Source organism: Schistocerca piceifrons, chromosome 7 (genome assembly GCF_021461385.2).
Source record: "Schistocerca piceifrons isolate TAMUIC-IGC-003096 chromosome 7, iqSchPice1.1, whole genome shotgun sequence".
In the NCBI taxonomy this organism is placed as follows: domain Eukaryota; kingdom Metazoa; phylum Arthropoda; class Insecta; order Orthoptera; family Acrididae; genus Schistocerca; species Schistocerca piceifrons.
The window spans coordinates 268095354-268117228 of NC_060144.1; positions in this window are offsets into that span (position 1 = coordinate 268095354).

Below are 21875 nucleotides of genomic sequence, written 5' to 3' on the forward strand. Positions count from 1 at the left end.
TCTTTTAATATGTCATATGGATAATTTTTCATACCAGATTACGCTGATCTGGCCATACACAAATTTAGATGTGACAATTGTAACAAATTTTACATTGTACCGACGGGACGAAATTTTAACATCAGATTTAGAGAACATGCTAGATCAAGCAATCAATCGAAATCAATCGACAGTGACAGCAATCAATCGAAATTCTTCATGCATTGAAAAAACCAAACCAGACCCAAAACGACAAAAAAAACCAAATTGCACATCAAATCTTACACCTAACGCTGGAAGAACTCGCCATGAACATATTGGAAGAATTGTCAGTTTTTACAAACAAGAAAAATTATCCGCATGACAAAATAAACGAACAGATCGACTTCAAAAATAAATATAACCTAGAAAAATTTGTTGACGTTCTGCGATAAAAAATAAACAACCAGAGACTACATAAGCAAATAACTTATCTATAACAGACAGAATATCGCTGACTAAGATATAACCGCTCTGTAAAAACGCAACGTTGTTGAAAACTCTGCCAACTGGATGTCAAATTACTACGTGAGTTCATTTTACCATCATACAAACATCGACAATTGGCAAAATGATAGTCAGTGATGCAGTACGTACGTCTCATCCAGCTAGGCGGATGTATACATGTACAATTAACTGCACATACTATTTTTTTAAGTGAACAAGCTCGGAATTTGATAACTCTTTGTGATTTCTCTTTACTTAACAAAGTACTGATTGTGATGAAGATTTGTAAAAGCTGTCAGATGTATGGTTCTTGCAGTTATCGTAACTTTAGATGGTACTGAATGGTGTATAAAGCCAAGGAACGAAAGACGTGTCGTTTTGCACATACCGCCGAAGGAGCGATCCCATTCTCTAATTGCTGAGCTGCTGCATGCATGCCCAAATTTTTAACTTCAATATTTATTAATTGTTAAAACGTCCAATGGTCTTGCAGAGCAATATTCCTGGAGCCACCCTATAGCAGTTCTGGACCTGTGGGGTGTCGCAGTGTCCCGCTGGAATTGCCAAAGTCCGTCGGAATGCTCAATGGACAACAATGGACATGCAAGGACGCATGTGATCAGGCAGGATACCTACGTAGATGTCACCCGTCAGAGTCGTATCTAGACCCATCACGGGTCCCATATCACTCCAACGGGACACGTCCCACACCATTACTGAGCCTCCATAGGCTTGAAGAGACCTCTGCTGACATGCAGACTCATTAAGTGGGCTCCATACCCGTACACGTCCGTCCGCTCGATACAATTTGAAACGAGACTCGTCCGACCAGGCAACATGTTTCCAGTCACCAATAGTCCAATGTCGATGCTGACGGGCCCAAAAGAGGCATAAAGCTTTGTGTCGTACAGTCATCAAGGGTACACGAGTGGGCCTTCAGCTCCGAAAGCCCGTATCGATGATCTTTCGTTGAATGTTTCGCATACTGACACTTATTGATGGCCCAGCACTGAAATCTGCAATAATCTGCGATAGAGTTGAACTTCTGTCACTTTGAACGATTCTCTTCAGTCGCCGTTGGTCCCGTTTTTGTAGGATCTTTTTCCGGCCGCGGCTATGTCGAGGCTTTGGAGTTTCACCGGATTCCTGATATTCACAGTACACTCGTGAAATAGCCGTAAATGGAAAATCCCCACCTCATTGCTACCTCAGAGATGCTGTGTCCCGTCGCTCGTTCTCTGACTGTGACACCACGTTCAAACTCACTTAAATCTCGATAACCTGCCATTGTAGCAGCAGCAAACTATTTTATATAGGCGTTGCCGACTGCAGTGACGTATTATGACTGTTTACATATATCTTTTATTGAATATGCATGCCTATTCCAGTTTCTTTAGCGCTTCGGTGTATCATTTTGGTGGTTTTGCCGTATCATGATCTCCAGAGTATCGTTTCTCTTCCTGCATTTGCTAGTATTTCTCATGCTCATATTTTCCGTGCCAGGGAGGAACATTACGATGAGAACCTGAATTTGTGTGTCTTTATCTTCACCTCAAGTGCTTGAGAGGCAATTGAATTATATTTTCGAAGCCACTTCCGGTGCTGTCAAGTCGGAGCGACTCTGTATCGCCAGACGCGGCCGCAAGTTCAAAAATGGTTCAGATGGCTCTGAGCACTATGAGTCATCAGTCCCCTAGTACTTAGAGCTACTTAAACCTAACTAACCTAAGGACATCACACACATCCATGCCCGAGGCAGGAATCGATCCTGCGACTGTAGCAGCCGCGTGGTTACGGACTGAAGTGCCTAGAACCACTCAACCATGGGGCCGGCTGGCCGCGCGTCCCCCGCCGCGCTGCCGCGTGGTTGGCCGTCCCGCATCCGAGCTCTCACACCCCCTCTCCAGAATTTCATCCATCAAACAGAATGGATAATCTTTGACCAAGTGAAGCGGACGTTTCCTCTTCTGTCTTCTGATTGCAGGAAGCGACTTCTCTTTCTAAGAGAAGCAGCCTGGGGGTTGATTATTACGCCTAGATCAAGTTTGTCGTTCTCTGTATACAGAGGCGTCTAAGTTTTAGAGATAAGTTACTGGGACGCGGAGGAGAGCAGTCGCAGCAAGCAGTTGCTCCCTGAACAAGGAAGCTGTGATTATCACATTGAATTTGCATCAGTTTCGTGTTGGGTTTCTCTATAACGATGAAACTCTGTCGTTAAGAGCAGTGCTGGATTCTTGTGACTCACGATTTCAGAATCGTTTTCACGCAGATTCGAATGAAACAGAACTTGGTGTCTGATCGTATACGAAGCACTTTATGCTACATATGTCCAGTTGATTATCGTGGTTCTATCGGCTGTCAGTCACAAACTGGATTTGATTGTTCAGCGAGTAATGAACTTTGCTTTAGAATGTTTGGGTGTAAGTACTTGCGCGTCCATGTTGATCTGCCTTATTCCACTCGTCCTTTTGCTGACAAATGATCGACACCTTAGTGATGTTTGTTGGTATGCAACCTTCAGTTTAGTAAATGTCGTCTCAGGAGAACATTTAATTTGTGAAATAAATGTTTATAATGCACCTGATTAGTTCGTTATAATCCTTCTGAAAGTGCACGACGGCGGATGTCCCATTGACCTGTAATATTTAGCGTCCGGTACCTTGTGAAGTAAAATTACTTGATATCTTAGCAAGTTAAGGTCACTGATCGGTTGTTCTGGAGTTCAATAATTAAAGTTCCGTTGCGCTGTATTCTCTTCAGGATAGACAATAGCGTAGTATTAACTTAAAAATTTCATCGTGCTTCAGATGGCTTCGCACTCAGGGTCGAATAAATAATGTTAGTTAAATAATGATAGTATGCAACTATGTTCCAAATGTCCTCCTAAACTACTCAATCAACTACAACCAAAACTGGTATACACAGCACTTACTGTCTGCAAATTAGAAAGACCTTTAATCCACATAAATTGTGTCCTTCAAAATTATGACCAGGATCTTGTTTCCTTTCTTGGTTCTCATCAAAAATTATTTCTATGTAATGATACGCTTCTGAAAAGTACAACTATCATTAGTACTTCACACAAAAGTCTTTAAATCCCAGCTGCGGACCCCACAAACAAACTCTCTCTTAGACATGATATTAATTTATTCATGTAGTTTTTGTGATTATCACTATTTTCGCAAAATTTATTTTAATACTCTGAGGAAGAAATATATACCACTACTTATCTTGTACATGGCGTCATCGTCTAGGGTTGCGTCCATTTCAGCTCTTGCCAAAAACAAAAGTGATCCAAGTTTTTTAGTATGATGAGACTGAAGCATAATGGAGTGTTTTTAATATTAAAACTTCTTATTTTTATGTTCGCTGATAACAGAATGCGCATATGACATTGCAGTGTAACAGTTTTAACACAAGTAAGAAACATTTTCGTACACGCTTTCTCTTGATATTTAAACAATGAGCAAAGGCACAGTACATCAGCAGTTTAAGAGTTTACAAGAAGGCACTGCTTTGAAGTCAGGTACTGAAGTGACGCCTTTTGTGCAAATTTTATAGCATACCGAAAATCGTATTTCTTCCATAAATTTCTAGAAGGTCCTATTAGTAAAATTAATAAAAGGTGTAGTTTCTAATTTTAATAACAAAAACAGTGTTAAAAGAAATTGTTTTAATGAATGAAAAGTTCTTAGAAATGTAACAGAAAGAGGAGATACATATACAGTTAAGAAAAAGAAAAATAATTTCCAAACATGCCACGTCATACGCTACGCATAAATTTGTAAGCTATAAGAGCCATTGCTATAATAGATAATACACCAATATCGGGAAACAAATATAAAAGCCAGATTGCGTTTTGTATTCTATCATAAAAACTCTAGGATAACTAATTTTCGTAACACAAAATTATTACATTGAAACTAGTAAAATTATTGTTACGTAACATACAAAACTGACAGACACAGAACTTCGGCAGTGCACCAATGCCTTTCGTAACTATGGAGAAACATGAATCTCTCAACCCGTAGCCGAATATTGGAACAAACATTATTGAAAATAAAGAGAAACTGCAAATTTATGCTATCTAAAAAAGTATGGGTATTAATAACTGGTTCGTTAGAGCGCATACGGCCCAAAGTTACTGGTAAAAAACTAGTTAGCACATCTTATGCAAACATGTATACAGATTATTCCACGATGTTTTTTACGTCTGAATTCCTATAATCTGATAATGGCAGTAAGCCAAACCGATAATTTGAGTTGCACACCAAGATAGAGACATTTGATTAAAATGAAATTTATTTCACAGAATTCGGACATGACAATACACAAATGATTAGAATTTCACAACCGTACAGAATATAGTATGGTTTGAAGCCGCCACGTCCTTCAACCACAGCCTCTAGACATCGAGGCGTTGAATAAAACAGGGCCTGAATATGCATCCACGCAGTTTTTAGGCGCTTCCACGAAGCATCGGTAGTGGTTACAGAAGGGCCAGAACGAACAAGTTGCAAGCCATCCATATCACAGACAAGTTCTATGGGCAACATCCGGCGAGTCTGCAGGACCTGTCAAGCATTGGTACCTGTCCTTCGTCGAAGAAGACCTCCTCAATCCACGGAACAGGTAGATGGGACTGGTCCTGCTGAAATATGTCATGTGCAGTTTTGTAACTTCCCTGTAGCAGCGGTTGCTGTCCAGGTTGCTTTTAATACGTGGGAGATGAGATCGTATGTCAAAGAAAAAGGTATCCCAAACCACCACTCTTGGTGTTTGTTCGCTATGCTAATCAGGGTTGCAGTGTGCCTGATTGCGTTTCCAACGGTAGTGTCTACAACTTTCGTGGTCGCCACCGTAGGACAAATTAAAGTGGTACTACTCTGAAAATTGCAGTGACAGTGCTCACGTACACTTCGCAGTCTGAAGCGTTGGTGGCTGTTGATCAGTGGAAGCTTACACGATGTCATGTGAGCCACCAGTTCAGCCCTCAACAGACTTAGTCGAACAATAAAAATAGATATGTCCACAGCCTTCGCAGTGTTCCAACATCGAGCCAATTCTGTAAACGAAGCTGTCTGCTGGGGAACAGTCATTCTGCCCCTTTCGAGCTCATTCAAATACTTAGATTGGACCGTTTGTCACAAATCAGGAAAGACGACACTTGCTCCCACGTGTGCACTTGGTTTGATTGTTCTTCGCTGACAAAGCGTAGTGTATCACTGACTTGTTCTTGCATACAAAAGAAGGCGCTGCTGTCCTACGTTCACCTCATATTTCTGCAGTCTTAATCACATACTATGGTTCCATTGTTCGATACATTCTCCAATTTAGGTATGATTCACTCTTCTCCTTCTGGCTGTTGCAACTTTCACTAACAGTAGTGCATTTTAAACACATTTCGGACGCTTTTCTCTATCATCAGGAGTTTATCTCAGGCGCTTTGCACTCGCTGAACCAACAATGTAGAACTATCTAGACAAATTTAAGTTTATCACTTTCATTGCAGAACACTTCTGGTGCGTTACGAAGAAGGAGATATAGCTTTTTCTTTGATTCAGTAGCCCCCAAGTAACAATAAACGTGCACATTCAGTATATAAAAGTGTACTTAGCCATTATTTATATGTTTTCAGCGCTCCCCGTATATTCATAATACAGGGTGTCACGGTGTTTCAGGACCATTGTTAAATGTTGTAGAAGCTGGTAATATGGACTGAATCGAATGAAATGATATTTGCATGAGACTAGTGCCTCCCGCCTGGTCGACCGGTCGCCTGGTGCTATTATTTTTAGCTGTCGTTACTTCGGCGATTTGCTTGTCGATGAAGATGAAATGCTGATGAAAATAGCAAGACACCTAGCCCCGGCCGGGAATCGAAACCAGGCCCCTCGCATAGCATTCTGCCATGCTGACCTCTCAGCTCCGTTGGCGGACTAGCTCAAATAAAGCATTCCAAATTACATCTGCCTAATTGTTACTGTTTACATAGATACAGATGGTTACAGACGTAAGTTTCCATTCAGTGAAATGACGTTGCTCCCTTGCTCTAGGTTAGTCCACGTCATTTTCACTTTAGTGTTCAAGTTCCGAAGTTGTGCTTCAATAGCGTAATTGAATTTTTCAATGTGATGGTGGTTTGTTGGGCGTTCGTACCGTATCGTTTAAGCACATAGCATGAGTTTACAAATGCTCAGTATTCAGATGTGGTACATGAGTGTGCATTTTGTATTGCAGACGCCGCTGCTGTTTGTAGAAAATAAGGTAGACAGTTTCGTTACCGCTGAGTACTTGACACAGAAGTGTTTAGTCACATTTCCACTAAACAGTTTGTAGCTGATGTAGTACTCAGCAGCCATATTTGATGTGAACGTACCACTGAACACGGTGTGAACGAAGTAGAAGCCCTTATTCAGCTGGTAGAATGCAAAATGGTTCAAATGGCTCTGAGCACTATGGGACTTAACGTCTGAGGTCATCTGCCTCCTAGAACTTAGAACTACTTAAACCTAACTAACCTAAGGACATCACACACATCCATGCCCGAGGCAGGATTCGAACCTGTGACCGTAGCGGTCGCGCGGTTCCAGACTGTAGCGCCTAGAACCGCTCGGCCACTCCGGTCGGGGGTAGAATGCAGTTCTTCAACGAACACATCCAGAACTTCTAGATAGTTGGTGTTCAACGTACAGGAATATGGTGGACATTGCGTATACATGGCCTGTATCCCTATCTTTTACAGCGGATTCAACACCTTCGAGAAGGAGGTGAAGGTAGACGATCGAAAAGTTGTCGTTAGATAACAGCAAAACAGCAAATCTCAAGTAATCACATTGTTTTCTTTACTGAGGAAGCCACTTCCACTCGTAACAGTATCAGCCACACCCCAAAGTCAATCAGAGGCTCGAAGAAATCCGTTTGTGGAGGTACCATTTCAATAAAGCTCCTCTTTAGATTTGTGATGTGGTATGATAGGCAATAATCTGTTAAATCGTACAAGATCTCTTTACCTAGACATTATTGATAACTATAATCTCTTCATCGTAGGGACAATCCTGATGTAAACATTACGCTGTTTATTCTTCCGCGCTTGCTGTTAGCTCACTGTATTTTATTTCCTACGGAGTTTCAGCTGTGTATAACCTGCTACAACAATAACAGTACGAATTATGCAGGAGCTTAGCTCCACCGCACTAATCGGTGAAGATAACCCGATGCACAACGATGTACCGGTGCATTTAAACAAGGAAGCCGGTCTATCAAGCCCACAGTGATGTGAACAACTGCACATAATCGTGTGAAAGCTTATTTCTTTCTGTTTGACATTCCATATGTGAATGTTAATAGTGTTTCGTTACATCTGTTTACAGCCAATTTATTTTAACATTTCTCACAGGTAGGAACACTGACTGTTGGAACACTGAAATCATTCACGTGAAAAGTGTTAAAATAAAACATTCGAAAGCAAATTAGAGTAAACACATTCTTGCAGATAATTAAAAAAATCGACGTAAAGCAGTTAAATAATAAAGCTTGAAATGACATTTAAATTTTGAAAGGGATAAATTAATATACACTAATACCCCGGTAACACGCCTCTTAAGGGACCAGATGAAAAGCATAATTTAGCTTAGAAAAAGAGCATGAAAAAGTACTTGCGTCAAGACAGTATAATTTACCTGAGAGATCATATTCCAGATATTTTGGTATGTAATGTGATCCTGAAGCCGCTTATGGTACTACTCACCTTAGACATGTGGTAACCTCTGAGCTCCTTCCACCTTGAATTTGAATCTGAAGAAGACATTTCATCAGTGGAACTGCCGTCTTCAACACTGACGTGTAGCCGGTCAACAACACGATCTATGAAACCATGCAAGTGTCACCTCTTATCTTCTTCTTTTATTACGTGTTGTTCTGCATCCCACCAGAGTTCGTGACATTCGACAGAACTTCGTGAATTGATTTAAGTACATCTGGTAGCTTAATTGCGATATTATTTCTTGCGAAATATCCTGTAACTTGAGTTCAAATAAGTTCTGTGTGGTTCAAATTGCACTGGTACGGCGGTAACCTAACGACAGTGTGACCAGTAGACTGCGCTGCTTCACCAACAATGTACTGATCTATGACGTAAGCTTCAAACCACTTTCAGTAATTCAGTCTTAATCACGGTAGGATCGACTGTGCTCCCTATCCTATCATCCAGTTTACATCTTCCTTATTCCCATATTTTTGTGGCCTACTCTCAACTTTATGAATGAACCATTGTCCAGAATCGAAACATTGTTGGGCTCCAATTTGGGTAGACCCATTTTAGGAACAAATCACCAGGTAGTCATGATAATCTAAAGTTCTTTTTTATTCAAAATTCGTTTTATCACCTTCCACAAAATCACAGTTGCTTCCTATATGTGCTATGTTAGCCTTTTAACTTTTCTCGTAGACTTCTTTAAACCATGTGATAGACCAGCAACAAAAACTTGTTTTTTATCAGCCGCTATTCTGTCAGTCCAAATTTTTTGTGTCATCTGACCTGCGTTAGTCCATGTTTCATCAAGATAATGAAGCTTCTGTTTCCCCTGTCTGAACTGTTGAAACTGCCAGAGATACGCCTCCTCCACAAAGGAACATCTCCTCTACCTGCAGTTATGCTATTTCGTCTCCGGCATTCGAACTGCAGAGCAATATCTTTCATGAGTTTGTAAAGTGTTGTTCTTTTAAAAGTAGGTAAATGGTCGTCATTGTTTACCGCTTGAAGTATCTTGTTTAGCGTAGGTGCTTCGTTACTAAAGAAAAATGCGTGCACCTTTGACTGCACGGTATTGTTGACACAATTTTCACATTTTCCTAAAACACGCTATTGACGTTTTCTTGTTTTTCCTGGGCTAGACGATTTACCTTCACAAGATATCCCTGTACGTGCACACGAAGCACCAATAAATTCGGACGTCATTACAGCAGTTCCTTTTCGGTTGCGACGGATGCTTTTTCGATAATTTCTCAAGAACATTGACAACTGTTAGCTTTTCGCCATTTTTAACCATGTTCCTTTTACATGTTTTGCAAAGAAACACAACACAGTTTCCCACATGGAAAAACACGAACGAGTGAGAAACACCACAATTATTGTCCACGTGTTTGTTGAGAAGCGGAAGGGGGGGGGGGGGCAGAGGGAGACTCCCCGCCATTTTCTTCAGTACTCAAAATGGAACAGATTTTCTTCCACACGCTCCATTTATTCTCAAGTGCGCAACAGAGACTGTCACTTCGATGATCATTAAAAAATAATTAATTTGGAGTGGAATAGAACCCGCAGCCTCGTATACACAAATCGATTCCTACATCTGTTCATTACCACAACTACGTAGATCTAGTAATATTTTTATAATAATACTATATCATGTTTCTCAAATTTCTATCCAAGGAGATGAAAACTTAAGCCTTTCCGGACTTCATGAATAAAGGAGAAATTCAAAGAGTATTTCCAACCCAAGCCGACGTTCCAATCAGAGCAAGCCATAATGTCTTGCATTGCCTTGTTCAGAGAAAGCGACTATACGCTGAAGTTTGAAACAAGAAATACATGGGATAAGCATTGAACACACTGATCAACAAGGCCACTGCTGTTTGTCAATGCATTAGGACGTCTTAAAGTTTCATTAGTGGTCGTATAACAGAAAATATCTAATAGATAATTAGTGTCTACTTTCAATGGTGTAACAACACTCGTATCAGTCTGCTACGACCGCTGACCAATCGCAATGCAAATATTTGTTTACAACAAGATCGGTCTACGGACGAATAGAATATATCCTTTAAAATTATGGTTTTTATGTGGCAAATCACACAAGCCTAACATTTTACGGAAGATGGGTTGCGAGAGTTGGTCAAGTTTCTTGGCCACTAAATTCACAGACTTCATCTATTCAGATTTTTGGTTTTGGGAATTGTTGAAGAGCAAAGCCAGCAAACAAAATATAAACACAAGAGACGAACTGATCTTTATGGTAACGAGTGGTCCTGCCCTCATAAAAGAACGCCAAGACGACCTCAGAACACCTGAATGTGGCGTTCACAAGATATTTAGAAAGGACACTGAACATGGAGCCGGAATTTACGAATATCAACTCTGAAGAGTCAAGCAACGGCAAATCACTCTTTATTCGGCAATGTTGCTTTCAAGTAACATCAAAATTGCAAACTGTTTTCTGCAATACATTGCACGTTTCTTCTTTGTAAGGGCCATGGGTTTACAAGGAAAGTTTAAGAACTCGTAAACTACTATATTCTGCTTAAGTCTGTAGTGAAAAGTTTCTAAATAGTGTTATCAGACACCGTGCAAGCTTATGTGAGCGTCAGTTAGCTGTGTAGCGGTTTCTTTCGATTTTGTGGTTCTGCTTTCATTGTGCAGTGAAAATTGCTTATAAAAGGAAAGAGGAAGTCTTGATGGCGAGTTCTCATACAGATGTGATGGCTCATTCTTACCTGGGATATTGCAAAAGGGCTCATCATTTCTGGGAAGAAGAAATCTGACTTTGACTGCTCGATGGACTACGAGTCATGAATAAGAAGAAAACAACACCTCTTGTGCCAATGAATGATGTACAGTACGACAGTTTTGGTCACTGGCCAGAGTATGAGTGAACGTGGAAGATTTAGGCATTGCCGTCAAAGGTATTCGACTGTAAATTGTGGGAACTGTAAAACTTTTGTAAACTTCGTACCAAAAAGATATTCTTTTGAGACATTTCGCATTCAGTAGCACAAAATGCAACCATTTCTTCAGCCACAGGAACAACACTGTAGTTTTTGTATTGTAGTACCCTTGTGCCTGTTTGAGCAATGATATCCATAGGCAACATAATGTGTTTTGAAAAACTCGCATGTAAAATTGTCCACATGACTTTTTACATCTAATTTAAGTAAATTAACGTTTTTCTTCACAGTATTTCGGTGTATACGAAACAAAGGGTTACTATCTTCTGCAAATAATTATTTGAGCCGGACGGAGTGGCCGCGCAATTCTAGGCGCTACAGTCTGGAACCGGGCGACCGCTACGGTCGCAGGTTCGAATCCTGCATCGGGCATGGATTGTTGTGATGTCCTTAGGTTAGTTAGGTTTAATTAGTTCTAAGTTCTAGGCGACTGATGACCTCAGAAGTTAAGTCACTTAGTGCTCAGAGCCATTTGAACCATTTAATTATTTGAGTTACATAGTAACAGCACAATATTTATCTAAGTTACATTGTAACAGCTGTTCCTATGCAGCCAGAAACAAAATTCGTAAACGAAAGTTCAGTCTGTTTCGCAAGCCCGTGTCCAGTAGAGTGCAACATTCCTTTCTCGCCACAGAAATACAATTGACAATTGGGTGGGACGGCGGTTGGGGGGGGGGGGGGGGGGGGGCGAGCGAGACCGGGCTATCAGTCTGGCCATCTTCTGCTCCCGGGAAGGACCCCTGGTACTCAAATGAGTGGATCAGGAACCGATGTGGAGCGGCTGGAACGAGGAAAAATCCCCAGGATGGAAACCAGTACCTTCAGGTCCGCAGTCAAGTGCTCTGTCATTAGACCACCGCGGCCATGCTAGACATGGCAGTCACTGATTCAATTACTAATCTCACTCATTGCCGACGTACTAGCTTCTGTAAGCTTAACAACTAAGTAACAGGAGAAAGGGGCTGGAAGAGAAGGTGCATGGGTACGATCATTTATTTGTGAGCGTTCTGTAAAAACTGAGTGGTGATCAAAATTATGGATCATGACGTGTTTCAGTTTTAATTAAGTACTACAGTCAGAATTCGTGGAGCGCACGGAAACTGAAGGCAGCCATAGTCACGAGTTGGTGCGAAAGAGCACCCAAGGACTCCAACTTATGACGACAGGTTATAGTGCACGTCATTAGAAAGTTTTCGTTAAGCCAGACTCTAAATAAGAAGGGTAGAAACAAAAGTTCGATAAAATTTATGTGGGCCTGTACCCCTTGGCAACAGCTGGTGCACAAGTTCAAGGTAAGTGACCGAATAAGAAGAAAACAGTCCACTCGAAAAACTTACTTTATAATAGTACGAATTAAGTGAGAATTGTTGCACATAATTTCCAAAAGAGTTCCCACTGGTGGAACAGATGGTGGACACTAGAGTTGTAATAGGTAAATAATTGTTAATGTGGCTTGTGTGAGGTCAAAAACGCCCCAAAAGTTGTTTGTAGGGGTATCAGACTGTTGTGTAAGAAGAGCACGTCAAGGTTTGGTTGAGGTCAGACGTATGTCTGATGGTAGTCGATCGTGGTTGCATCACAATATTTTTGTGTTCAGTTGCTGTTGATAAATGTGTACAAGTGCAAAGAAAGTGCTTTTAATTGGTGCTGCAAAGTATATTTTTGTTGGTGACAGTATCTACAGTTGTATACAGAGATAAGCTAATTGAACAAAGATTATGCTGTATCATATGTCGTCACTCAACCATACGTTGGGCGATACTAATTATCCATCTGTGTAATGCCTCATTGTTGCAGCAGCCTTTGATTGTTCTCGACTTTGGGGTTAGCGTATTTTGTATTTTGAAAAAACTGAGTGACCTAGATCCAAAACTATCCTGGCTGTTCCTGTGTAAGTCCAACGTAGCAGAGCGTCATATTGTTTGTAATTTTGTGTGCAGCGTTGTCTTGCCAATGGGAATTAGTTTCAGCCTCACAACCTCCATAGATTCCGATGAGTGCTTTTGTAAGTTTTGCACAAATATTGTAGCGTACGAATACCAACTTAATTGGAGGACAAAGGGCCTCAATAAAGAGTCTAATTTTATCAGAGTTATTTGTTCTTTCCTTAATCGTATAGCAATTCATTCCAGCGTGGTGCATTCACGAAATGTTCTGTCAGTTTGACACATGGGAGTGCAGCATTAAAATAACTACATCGCACGTGAGGGCAGGTATGTTAACAGGTCAGTGACGTGTGTCTGGACTTCAAGTATGCGACATTATGCGGTAGACCTGTGACCCACCAGACAGACGACTGCTTACCGCCTCAGGCTGGTTGTTTGATATTACGTTGCAGAAGTCAGTTTTTAATTGGCTCTTTCTCTTGTTGTAAACTGATGTACGTACGGTGCTGGAAAAATTTATTCGTAAGGTAATGCGTATGTCCGCTTTTGTTCTAATTAACCACAAATTTTTAAGCCATATCAGTTTCATAAACGACGGGACGTAAAACGTGTTCAACACGTACACATATTTTATGGGACATTTTATTCAAATTCGTCTATACTACGATATACCGTAATATTTCCTGTTACTCCTCAGATACCCCGCATATCTCTTAGTTTACCCCTTGTGGGATATGTTAGGGGCAGATTATTCATCAAATTTCAGGCCTCTCAGGGTTTCTAAACATGTGAGAATAGTTGCTCCTGTAGAATAAACACTGGGTCACATAACATTTCCCTATACTCTGCGCTTCTGATATCTTCTTGGCGATCGGTCGTTACAAGCAGCTCGACAAGCGAGCTGACTGAAAACTGTGAGACGTTTTGGACATACATAAAATCAGTAAGCTGTTCGAAATCATCTATTCAGCCACTCAGTGACCATAATCGCACCGATACGGAAAATGACAGAGACAAGGCCGAAAGACGGAATTCAGTCTTCCGAAACTGTTTCAGCGCGGTGGATCACAACCAGATCCCTCGCAATTCGATCACTCCTTTCAGTCACCGTACGAACTTCGAAATGACAGATACTGAGATTACTGATCGCAGAACAGGAAACAACTACAGTCGCTTTGTTGTGAGGAGGCTTCGGGACCAAATGAGATACCTAGATACCTTTAAGATTTTACAGAAATTATTCGAAAAAAGTTGCTCCGCTTCTAGGAGCGGTTAATCGTAGTTCGCTGGAGCAACGAAGGGTGCCTAGCGATCTCCTCTATAAAAAACAATATAGTTTTTGCAAGCACAGATCTTGTGAAACTCAGCTCGCTCTGTTCGGCCGTAACGTACAGCGCTTTAGACGTCAGCGCTCAGGTCGATGACGTGTTCCTCGACTTCAGAAAGACATTCGTCACCACCCCATATTGCCAATTAGAGAAATGAAAAATACGAACTTACCAAGTATCGGAACGTACACTCCCCTCCATAACATCATGCTGCGGTTGTAGACGCTACAGTCTGGAGCCGAGCGACCGCTACGGTCGCAGGTTCGAATCCTGCCTCGGGCATGGATGTATGTGATGTCCTTAGGTTAGTTAGGTTTAATTAGTTCTAAGTTCTAGGCGACTGATGACCTCAGAAGTTAAGTCGCATAGTGCTCAGAGCCATTTTTTGAACCATGCTGCGTATTACAACGGAGCAAGATGGAAGTGATCTATGTGAGTTATTGGTTAGAATACGGAAGAGTAAGCTCAAATAACGGTTAATAATGACACGTACAATATTGTACACTTAATTATTGTACATATACGTACACTTTGGAATATACTAGTATTGCTCCGTTTTATGTAAACCGACGTTACCAGTCCAAGCAGTTCTACAAGACACGCCAGGTGGCGTGAGTAGACCGCATGGCTATGTATAGGTACGTTGTTTATATTTCTGCTCACTTGTAGTTGCGTTTGCATGTAGTTATAACACGCCGCGAATGTAATTGAAAATGCCCCCAAAGTGCCAGATTCTTCATGAATCACGGGGAATGATAATCAATTAGCACCAAGAAGACAAGAGTGTCCGACAAATAGCAAAGAAACTGGCGATTTCCGTAAGCGGAGTTGTCATAATCCATACACCGGCATCGAGAAACAGGCTCCTATGGAGATCGTCCTCGCTCAGGAGCACCCAGGAAAATATCAGAACGCCAGGAAAAGTATTCGGTAGTGACCAGTAAACGTAACAGATTAAAAACTGTGCGTGAATTGACTACTGATCTAAACGCAACGAATGATACACCGGCGACTGAGTCAACAGTGAGACGACGCCTGGCAGACAACAACCTCCGAGGTTATGTAGCAACAACGAAACCACTGTTGCGCCCTGTTAACAAGAAGAGAAGGCTTCAGTGAGCTAAGACACACCAACAATTGACAGCGGTGGTTTGGGGAAGAGTCTTATTCACTGATGACTTCAAGTTCGAAATGTTTGTACGGTGTGTACCCCATGAACGCTTGAATCCTCATTGCGTAATTCCAACTGTAAAGCATGGAGGGAGTTCTTTGATGGTATGGGGATCCTTTGGAGGGAATAAAGTCGGAGATTTGGTGAAAACAGATGAAAAGATGGACCAAAAGAATTATCACGCCATTCTCCAGCGACATGCTAAGATATCTGGTTTGCGTCTGATTGGGAAAGGGTTTGGCTTGCAGCAAGACAAAGACCCGAAACATACGTCTCGCTTATGTCAGAAACATGTGAAGTCTCTAGACGTTCGTAAAATATTGAAAAACATGGAATGGCCGCCCCAATTCCCTGATTGTAACCCAATCGAGCTGCTATGGGATGAACTGGACAGGGGGATCCGAAAACGGGAAGTCATTAGTGGGTTACAATTGTGGGAGGTCCTGAACCAAGAATGGAGGTTAATTCCAACTGAAATCTTGGCAAAACTGACGCAGCGCATGCCGAGAGTGTGCAAGGCAGTGATGAAAGCAATGGGTGTCTATTTTGAGGAATCGAAGATTTGATGGTTGCATCTTTCTGCATATTATTTGAGCTTAATAAACATTTGGAAAACAAGAAAATGCATTTCTATACTGAATTTTCTTTTCATTGTCTATAATTACTAGGTGTTTCCAAACTTATGTAGGGTAGTGTATGTGCTATTGGAATAACGACTTTCTTGTAGACGGAACTCAGCACTCCGCCCTTAACGGGACAAAATCGACACATGCAGAGGTAATTTCGGGAGTACCGGAAGGTAGTGTGATAGGACCGTCAGTGTTTACAATGTGTGAAAATGAACTAGTAGAATGTGCCGGAACCTCTTTAAGGCGTTGTCTGATGATGTGGTTGTCTGTAAGAAGGTAACAACGCCAGAAGACAGTCACAGTTTGCAGAAGGACATACACAGGATTGAGGAACAGTGCAGAGACTGGTAGCTGACAATGAATGAAAAAAAGTAACGTATTGTTGGTATATAGGAAAAGATGTCCACGTGTGTTCAAATACACTATTGATATAAGTTCGTAGTCTGCCACAACAGGTATTATTTTGGATAAAATAATTTTGGGTACATGACCACGTCATTGTAACTAATAAAACAGATAAATTGCCGACGTTTCTACTTTCTTGCTGCTGTGCGTTTCAGGGCTCTCACACTATTGATGAGAAATTGCTGGAAGCAGTACCTACCTCAACATTTCCACAAGCATCTATCCGGAGCGACGTTAAGTGGAGTGATCGCATAAAATAAATATTAAGAAAAGCATATACCAGCTTGAGATTCACAGGAAGAAACTTAAGAAAATGTAACACATTCACTAAACAAGTGGCTTACAAGGCGCTCTTTCTTCCGGTACTTGATTGTTGTCCATCAGCTTGCGACGTTTGTCAGGTAGGACTGATAAAAGAGATGGGATCCAACAAACAGCGCCACGTTTTGTCACGGGGCCGTTTAGTCCACACGAGACCGTTGCTGAGGTGCTCAAAAAACTACAGTGGCAGAAGCTACAAAGCAGGCGTTGTGAATCATGGAGAGTTTTACCACGGAAATTTCCAGAGAATATTCCCGGGATGAGGTGGATGATGAATTACTTCCTCCGACATACGTCTCATGAAATGACCACAAAGAGAAAATTCTACGAATTAGAGCTAGTACAGAGACTTACCGACATTCTACCCACGTGCCATTCGCGAATGGAACAGTGTAGGGGGGATCAATTAGTGATGCCAGAATTACCCCCCGCGACACGTCTCTGGTCGTTTGTGAAATACTGATGTATTGAAGTTGGCGACTTTTTGAAGTGAAAATTTTGGATGAAAATAAATTATTTTGGTTGTGTATTTTATGTTATTCCATAGAGAATTAAGTCCTTTACAGAAAGTGTAAGTAGGCTGTTCAGGTTTTTATGTTGGTAATGCCACGTAGTGCTCTGTATGGAAATCGCTGACTGCACTGTGTGCAGTCTGTGGCTGGTTGGACTCATTGTTGGAATATTCGCTAGTGTAGTTTTGGGCTGTTGGATGTGAACAGTGCGTAGCGTTGGGCAGTTGGAGGTGAGCCGCCAGCAGTGGCGGATGTGGGGAGAGAGATGCCACAGTTTTGAGGGTTTACTGTGAGCGGACGGTCAGGACGCGTGTCCGTCAGAAAAAGGAAATTTGTTTAATTGGGTGTCATAAAATTACATATATATATATATATATATATATATATATATATATATTATGACTTTTGAACGCTTTTAAGGTAAATACATTGTTTGTTCTGTATCAGAATCTTTAATTTGCTAACTATGCCTATCAGTAGTTAGTGCCTTCAGTAGTTAGAAACTTTTATTTAGCTGGCAGTATTGGCGCTCGCTGTACTGCAGTAGTTCGAGTCTCGAAGATTTTTGTGAGGTAAGTGATTCACGAAAGGCATAAGTTATTTTAGGCAGAGCCATTCGTTTGTGGGGATTATTGATAGTCAGATTGCGTTGCGTTAATGTATTGTGTGTCAATTTATAGAGGATCAGAATAAGTAAAGAGAAAACTGTCTGAGTACGTTGAGTTTTGCTCAGCTGTTTGAAAATCGAATAACGTAAGAATTTTTCCAGCACTGTTATTCTTTACATTCAAAGGAGATGTTTCAAATTTTAATATACTGATATACCTTATGTTAATTTCACGTCGTTGAAATTGAGTGGCAAGTCGACAAGAAACAGCATTTTCGACAGCTTCTGCTTTTTGCGTTTAATCGAGGGGGCAAAGGCAGAGAAGCTTCTCGAGAGATTTATGAAGCCATACCTCTTAGGACGGTTGAAAATTGGTTTACGCGATTCACATACGGTATTTCCGATCTTGAAGACATGCATCACACTGAACGCCCCATTCATTTAAACGAGGATTGACTGAATCTTCTTATTCACAAAGATGCATACCAGACGACATGAGTACTGGCATAGATAGTGGAATGCTCTCACAGTACCTTAGTGCCCATCTTCACTTGATGGGAAAGGTTCAGAATTTGGGCCCATGGCCCCCGCATGCTATGACCGACAGCAACAAAATCAACGAGCTACAGACTCCGCCGGTTTGCTTGCTTGTCATCGGTCAACTCATGGACACAAGCAGGGGATTTTTCTACACAGTCGTTACCGCCGACGTAAAGTCAATATAAAACAGACATGATACGTGAATAGGAGTGACAATCATTAAAACTAAGACGTTTTTCGTTGCGACATGATCTCCTCATGAAATTTCAATCAACAGTTTTCTCCTCCGATTGCGAAAACATTCCGGTGGCACCCACCTACATAGGGAGAAATGATCATCACAATAAAATAAGAGAAATCAGGGCTCGCAGAGAAAAATTTAAGTGCTCGTTTTTCCCGGGTGCCGTTCGAGAGTGGAACGATAGAGAGACAGCTTGAAGGTGGTTCACTGAATCCTCTGCCAGGCACTTTATTGTGAATAGCAGATTAATAACTTAGATGTAGAAGTTGTTTAAAGAATAGCTCAGCCCCGACATACTGGCGACACCGCTAGCTAAACAAGAGCTCTAGCAGCGCAAATGGATGTTGTGCATACCATAAGACTGGGAAGGGGTGATCCACCACGAGATGCTTGATCGAAACCGAACAGTGAATGCAGAACTTCCCGCTCTATGAATGCAAAGAGTGAACAACGCTAGGCGTCAAAACCGGCCTGATCGCCGGCATGGAGTTCTTCTGCAATGCTACAACGCCCTCACGTCACCAAGGAAGCCGTGCAAAAGCTTGGCTGGGAACTGCTGCCACACCCTCCGCATTATCCCGACCTCGCACCTTCGGAATCCCTTATCTTCCGAGTCCTCTACAGTACAGAGTAATTCAGTAATCACATGAAAATGAAGGCGTAACTCGATAACTTCTCCGAGTGGAAACCAGCTGATTTTTTATCGTCAACGCATCGAACAGCTTGTTGAATTTGGGAAGTAGTTGTAAGAAATAATGGAGAATAAATTATTCATTGATTTTTGTTTATTTGTTGTTTATTTTTGTGAAATACTAAGTTTATAAAAAAAATGAAAACACAGTCAGAACTTGTGGGTCAACCACGTAGGTGCAGACGTACTGCGAAGGAGCTCGCTACCAGTAAAATGCTCCGTCTGGGAGAAAAGCGTCGCTGCAGACACATTCGAAATAGGAGCGGCCACGAATTAGAAGCCTTTCCTCGTCGTCGAACGCAAAGCCGGCGGCAACAACGAAAGGGCGCCAAGTGAGCGGGCTCCGGCGGCAAAGTACTTGAGTCCCAGGGGCGGAGCGGAAGGCCTCGCCGAGGAGGCGATTGGGAGGTGGGTGCAGCCTCATCCGGCGCGGATCCCTCGCGCCGCCGCATTAGCGGGGATCCTGTTTCAATTTGCCAGATCACAGAGCGCGCAGCCCGCGCCGACGCCGACGCCGGCGCCCCGGTGTTTTGTTCTTCTTAACGTCGCACCGGTCCAACTTGGCCCCGGCGCCGCCTGGCTGTGCTAAGACCAGGTAAGGCTCCGGCCACTCCCTTGCAGTAAACCCCCGAGTTCCGCACCGCGAAACACCAAATGGGAAGGAGCAGAGCAAACCGTGCGTTAGTTACGACCTGTCCTATCTTTGGTAAGGGTAGTCTTCTACAGTCGCAATTTTACGGCTGGGGAAGTGTGATAAGTACCCACTCTACGTCCTGTGCGACTCACTGCTCGGAGAATGCCGTCCAGTAGTCTCCATTTCAACTCCGTGCCTAGCTCACGTGTCAGATATGGTACTGACAAGGGAAGCTCTCCGATACGATCATACGATTCGGCTCATTTCTCCCAGCTCGCTTGTATACAACCTAAAATGAAAGACATAATATACTCTTTGCGAGACATCCACAACTGTTGCTAAAATTTTTCAGTGTTAATAGATCGTCTCCAGGTGTAAAGACAAATACTTTATTTGGATAAAATCCTACACACGACCCGGATTTCAGACTTCTGGCCATTATACACTACTGGCCATTAAAATTGCTACACCAAGAAGAAATGCAGATGATAAACGGGTATTCATTGGACAAATATATTATACTAGAACTGACATGTGACTACATTTTCCCACAATTTTGGTGCATAGATCCTGAGAAATCAGTACCCAGAACAACCACCTCTGGCTGTAATGATGGCATTGATACGCCTGGGCATTGAGTCAAACACAGATTGGATGGCGCGTACAGATACAGCTGCCCATGCAGCTTCAACACGATACCACAGTTCATCAAGAGTAGTGACTGGCGTAAAGTGACGAACCAGTTGCTCGGCCACCATTGACCAGACGATTTCAGTTGGTGAGAGATCTGGCGAATGTGCTGGCCAGGGCAGCAGTTGAACGTTTTCTGTATCCAGAAAGGCCCGTACAGGACCTGCAACAGACGGTCGTGCATTATCCTGCTGAAATGTAGGGTTTCGCAGGGATCGAATGAAGGGTGGAGCCATGGGTCGTAACACATTTCAAATGTAACGTCCACTGTTCCAAGTACCGTCAATGCGAACAAGAGGTGACCGAGACATGTAACCAATGGCACCCCATACGATCACGCAGGGTGAACGACAGTATGGCGATGACGAATACACGCTTCCAATGTGCATTCACCGCGATGTCACCAAACACAGATGCGACCATCGTGATGCTGTAAGCAGAACCTCAATTCATCCGAAAAAATGACATTTTGTCATTTTTGCACCCAGGTTTGTCATTGAGTACACCATCGCAGGCCCTCCTGCCCGTGATGCAGCGTCAAGGGTGACCGTAGCCATGGTCTCCGAGCTGATAGTCCATGCTGCTGCAAACATCATTGAACTGTTCATGCAGATGGTTGTTGTCTTGCAAACGCCCCCATTTTTTGACTTATAGATTGAGATATGGCTGCACGATCCATTACAGCCATGTGGATAAGATGCCTGTCATCACAACTGCTAGTGATACAAGGCCGTTGGGATCCAACATGGCGTTCCGTATTACCCTCTTGAGCCCACCGATCCCATATTCTGCTAACAGTCATGGGCTCTCGACCAACGCGAGCAGCAATGTCGCGATACGATAAACCGCAAACGCGATAGGATACAATTCGTCCCTTATCAAAGTTGGAAACGTGATGGTACACATTTCTCCTCCTTACATGAGGCATCACAAAAACGTTTCATCAGGCAACGCCGGTCAACTGCTGTTTGTGTATGAGAAATTGGTTGGAAACTTTCATCGTGTCAGCACGTTGTAGGTGTCGCCACCG